Genomic DNA, 6,000 nt, shown 5'->3' with positions numbered 1-6,000 from the left:
TAGATCCGCTACCAAGCGTCAGCGAATCATAGCTTTCCAGGCACATGTTCTTTGTGGTGTAGCATCGGCGGAAGTGCAATATTATGCGCAGCAAGCCTTGCACTGCTTCATGCGGTATTGGTTGGAGTAACATTCGCAGGTGCTTGCGGAGCAATCTCCTATACTAGTAAGAAGAGCACATTCATTGCGGAGGTGGCGCTCCGTGGTCGTAAAGTGGGGAGACACGACCATTTTTTACTCCTTTTTCCTATCCTATACCTTTCAGGTCATACCGCCAGCTTCGCTTAAATCATTTTACCCAAATTGGTGCTGATTTATCGATAAGCTGCTGAGCGACGTGCCAACCCATCACAGCCGCTCCCCCCCCAGCGGCGCAACTTCACTCTCCAAGTGCTTTATTCTTCTCTGCTGTAGCATCTGCGAAGTGACTAGCCATCGGGTGGCTGACTGCCTTTCCTTTGTTTTCTCGTTTTGTTCTAAGGTAACGCGCGAGTGTATTCGCTGGTCTTTGTAACATGTTAAGGAACTGGTTATATATAAAAAAAGCTAAGTGGTTGAGAAGACAGGGTTGGAGATCGAATTCAGATGGAGCATTGCGCAACTGTTCCTCTTCGCTTTTTTTAAATAAACGTCTTGCAAAAACTTTGACATTCCTTAGACGGACACCGGCGCCAGTGGCAGACATCCAAACAACACTAGGGGAGTGAGAGAATTGCAGATATCACTGTATAAAAAGATAAACGTAGGGTGCAATTCCGACAAGGCAATTCCAACAAAACAACCTTCATTATGGGTGTATTGTTGACTAAACAAGGTTTCTACGGCTGTCAGGTGGTGAGTTATAAACACCATAGAACACCATGAAAGCTTCAAATTTCTCTAGTGTACTTTTCGCGCTTGCCTGCACGTTTCACATCGCATTTGTGACTGTGACTAACCACGGCTTTGCGAGTACAGACGAGCGCTTTATTTATTTCTCGATAAGCCAGACAACGCTCCGACTTCTGACCAGTGGGCCAAGTTTCTTGTCCATCACGGACATCGCAATGTATGTTTTAAATATTGTTACGTAGGAAGACACCGACGAAAAGCTATTTACAAGTATATTTACAAGGCAATACGCCGCAGTTGGCCAAGAGGCAACAGCCCGCGCTAGCTTCCAAATCGTCGTCGTTGTCTTCTTACTGCTCGGCTCTTCGTCATTGGAAATACTATGCCGTAGCACTACCCCGGCGGCAAAAACGCCGTACCGGAGCGACTAAAGGCCGGACTCTGAAGCAGTGTAGTAGGTCTTGAGCCTACTGACGTGCACGACATCACTAGATGCCAGAGTAGATGACGAGGTTGAGCTCACAGGAGCAATTTCGTACGTCACAGGCGTCACCTGGCGCAGCACGCGGTAGGGCCCTGTGTATCGCGAAAGGAGCTTTTCTGAAAGTCCGACGTGACGAGAGGGCGACCACAGGAGCACGAGTGCACCAGGCGAAAAGTGTACGTCACGGTGGCGGGCGTTGTTCTGACGCTGCTGCATGGTTTGCGAGTCCGTCAGTCGAGCACGGGCAAGCTGGCGTGTACGGTTGGCGAGGGCGATGGAGTCGCGCGCATACTCGGTTGTTGAGATCGCAGCAGGAGGAAGTACCGTGTCAAGGGGCAAGGTCGGTTCGCGACCGTAGAGTAGATAAAATGGAGAAAATCCGGCGGTGCCGTGCAGGGAAGAATTATAAGCAAATGTGACGTAAGGAAGGGCAACGTCCCAGTCGTGGTGGTCCTTCGAAACGTACTTGGACAGCATGTCGGTAAGAGTACGGTTTAACCGCTCTGTCAGGCCATTGGTTTGAGGATGGTATGAGGTAGTCAGCTTGTGTTGAATAGAGCAGGAACGCACAATGTCGGCGATAACTTTCGAGAGGAAGTTACGACCACGGTCAGTAAGCAGTTGTCGCGGGGCGCCATGCACTAAGATAATGTCACGCAAGAGAAAGTCCGCGACGTCAGTGGCGCAACTGGTAGGGAAAGCCCGCGTGATAGCGTATCGGGTGGCGTAATCAGTTGCGACGGCTACCCATTTGTTCCCAGAGGATGACGTGGGAAAGGGACCGAGGAGGTCCCTTTCCGGCGTCATCCGCACGTACGACCGGCGTCATCCGCACGTACGACCGCGGCGGACGCGGTCGTACGTGCGGGTTACCCCAAGATTACCTGCAGTGGGTGCGTCATGCATCTCAAAGAGCACAGTCTGTCGTAGATGTTTTGGCACGACAAGAAGAAGATCAGGGCCATCAGAGAGGAAGTTCCTTCGGTACAGAATGCCGCCCTGGAGGACATATCGGCGAACGGATGCGTCGGTAGGTGTAGAGCGCAGACGCTCGATGAGTACTCGCAGCGATAGGTCTCGGTACTGCTCATCGGCGATGTTAGCGAAGGCAGACACAGAGAAAATGCCGTCGGCGGTACTACTGTCGGCGTCGTCAGGCTCGTCTACCGGGTAGCGAGACAGGCAGTCAGCGTCTTTGTGTAGTCGGCCAGATTTGTAGGTGACAGAGAGCGAATATTCTTGGAGGCGTAAGGCCCAGCGACCAAGTCTTCCTGTAGGGTATTTCAATGAGCATAACCAGCAAAGCGCGTGATCGTCTGTGACAACGGAAAAGGGTCGGCCATATAAGAATGGGCGGAACTTCGCAACCGCCCAAACTAGGGCCAGACACTCACGCTCAGTGATGGAATAGTTGCGCTCCGCGTGCGAGAGGAGCCTGCTGGCGTAAGCGATAACACGGTCGTGGTCACGCTGGCGTTGTGCCAGTACTGCGCCAATTCCGTGACCGCTGGCATCAGTACGGACTTCGGTAGGCGCAGAAGGATCGAAATGGGCCAGAACGGGAGGAGTTGTGAGAAGGTTGATTAGAAGCGAGAATGCAGAGGCCTCGTTATCGCCCCACTGGAAAGGGGCGTCTTTTTTCAAAAGCTCGGTTAGTGGTCGTGCTATGGCCGCGAAATTTTTCACGAAACGGCGGAAGTACGAGCAAAGGCCGATGAAGCTGCGCACATCCTTGACACACTTTGGAACAGGGAAGTGCGTAACAGCATGGATCTTGCCTGGGTCCGGTTGCACTCCGTTCGCGTCAACGAGATGTCCAAGGACGGTAATCTGGCGACGGCCGAATTGGCACTTCGATGCGTTGAGTTGCACACCGGCTCGCCGAAAAACGTCCAGGACTGCTGAAAGGCGCTCGAGGTGCGTAGCGAATGTTGGGGAGAATATTATAACGTCGTCCAAGTAGCACAGACACGTGGACCATTCGAAACCGTAAAGAAGGGAGTTCATCATGCGTTCAAAACTGGCAGGAGCGTTACATAGACCGAACGGCATCACTTTGAATTGATCAAGACCGTCGGGTGTTACAAAGGTAGTCTTCTCGCTGTAGAGATCGTCCACGGCAATCTGACAATAGCCGGAGCGAAGGTCAATAGAGGGGAAATAGCGAGCACCGTGCAGGCAGTCAAGGGCGTCATCAATCCGAGGTAGGGGATACATGTCCTTTTTGGTAACCCTGTTCAGGTGCCGATAATCCACGCAAAAGTGCCATGAGCCATCCTTATTTTTTACCAGCACAACAGGTGACGCCCATGGACTACATGATGGTTCAATAATGTTCTTGGCAAGCATTTTGCGAACTTCGGTGTGAATAACTTGACGCTCAGGCGGTGATACTCGATACGGGCGGCGATGAATAGGACTGGCATCGCCGGTATTAATGCGATGTTTAACAGCTGTTGTTTGGGCCAAAGGACGATCGTTAAAGTAAAATATATCTTGGTAGGAAATGAGAATGCAGTAGAGCGCACGAGCGTGCTCGGACGGCATGTCGGCTGCAATCATTTTCTGTAAGTTGGCGATGGTACAAGTTGCCGACAGCGATGGTAGAGGAGGATCGGCTGAATTGTCGTCTACTGAAATCGATGCTACAGAGTGATCCTCGAATGAGCAAAGTTGGGCCAGAGACATCCCGCGTGGTAGCACTTGTGTCGTCAAGCCAAAATTGACCACTGGCAGGCAGACGCAATTCGCCGTAATAGATGAAACTGCATGAGGTACTGTGATCCCGTGTGTAAGGAGGACGTCTTGCATAGGAGCCGCGATGTAGTGACCGTCGGGGACTGGTGGGGATGACACGAAGTCAACGTAAGTCACTGCCGAAGGTGGCAAGCGAACGAAGTCGACGGAACTGAGGCGAGTAGGGTGTTGTTCAGCGGGATCCAGAACAGGCAGGTCGAGGCGGAGAGTACTGGCGGAGCAATCGATGAGAGCAGAATGTGCGGAGAGGAAGTCTAAGCCGAGGATGATGTCGTGGGGACAGTGAGCGATGACTGTGAATAGCACGGTAGTGGAGCGATCGGCAAAGGAGACGCGGGTGGCACACATACCAATTACAGGGGCTGTTCCGCCATCGGCGACACGGACAACAGGCGTCGTGGCGGGCGTGATTATTTTCCTCAGCCGGTTGCGAAGGTCAGCGCTCATTACTGACAAATGCGCCCCAGTGTCTATGAAGGCAGATACAGGAACACCGTCGACTTGCACGTCAAGGAGGTTCAGATGAGTGGGCAACGTCAGGGAAGGATTTGGCGGCGTAGGGAGCAATGCAGCGTCACCTCGAGGCGCTGCATCGTCTAGTTTTCCGGCTGGGAGCGGCGTCCGAAGGGAGTCGGCGAATAGGAGCGACGGGGCTGGGGGGAGCGAGATTGTCGTCGTTGGGGCGAAGGCGAACGAGAATAGGGGCGTTTCGGCGCAGGAGAATCGGTGGCAGCATTATCTGAACGGGCAGCATGGGGACGAGAAAGGCCACCTGGGGGGCGAGAGTAGGCAGTATATGTAGACTGGTTCGGGGAACTCCAGCGACTGCGACAGTGCCGAGAAATGTGCCCAATTCGATGGCAGTGAAAACATTTGGCTTGTCGTCTGCAGTGCGCCATTCAGAGGGGTTGCGGAAACGTGGTGGGTAAGAAGGTGCGGGACGGGGCTGAATCGAAGAAGCCGGGTGGGTATCAGGGCGATGGGCCGAGCAGATGGTGTGAATAGCCATGTTGGCGAACTCCTGGCGGACAACTGCCTGGATCAGGGAAACAGTGACTGCAGGCGCATTGGAGGGGCTGGAGTCGAAGGCAGCCGGATAGGCGGCCTCGATCTCACGCCGGACAATCCTGGAAACATCGCCAGTGTTGTTGGGACGAGGAGCGTCTGCACAAGAAGATGTCGCTGGGGTGTTGGGCAGACGGGCAAACTGTTGGTCGATACGTCGGCTTTTAGCGAGTTCCAGGCGGCGGCACTCTTTTATAACTGCATCCACCGTCGCCACGTTGTTAAGTACGAGCAAGTTGAAGGCGTCATCGGCAATGCCTTTGAGGATGTGGGAGACCTTGTCGGACTCAGTCATGTATGCCTCAACTTTGCGGCACAGAGCCAAGACGTCCTGAATGTACGTGACGTAGAGCTCCGTTGACGTCTGCACACGACCGGAAAGCGCCTTCTGCGCGGCAAGTTGGTGACCTTAGGGGTTGCCGAACAAGTCTCGGAGCTTTTGCTTAAGCGAATCCCAACTGGTGAGCTCATCTTCGTGCGTCCGATACCAAACTGGAGGTGTGCCACCGAGGTAAAAGACTACGTTGGCGAGCATGATAGTAGGGTCCCACCGGTTATTGTGGCTGACGTGTTCGTGCAGGCTAATCCAGTCCTCGACGTCTTCCCCATCTTTTCCCGAGAATACGCCAGGATCACGGGGAGCGGGGAGAGTGATGTAGGTCGTCGAAGTGGCAGCAGGTGTCAGAGTCGGCGGAGTCTAGTTGTCGTCGCCGGGAGTCATGAAGGAAGGCTCGACGTACCGTCCACTGCGAAGCTCCGTGACGAGGTACAGGGAACGTCCACCTCCACCAGATATGTTACGTAGGAAGACACCGACGAAAAGCTATTTACAAGTATATTTACAAGGCAATACGCCGCGGTTG

The sequence above is a fragment of the Dermacentor variabilis genome, chromosome 1 (genome assembly GCF_050947875.1).
Source record: "Dermacentor variabilis isolate Ectoservices chromosome 1, ASM5094787v1, whole genome shotgun sequence".
Taxonomy (NCBI): domain Eukaryota; kingdom Metazoa; phylum Arthropoda; class Arachnida; order Ixodida; family Ixodidae; genus Dermacentor; species Dermacentor variabilis.
The sequence above is the reverse complement of the archived record's forward strand: the minus strand, read 5'-3'. Positions refer to the sequence as shown.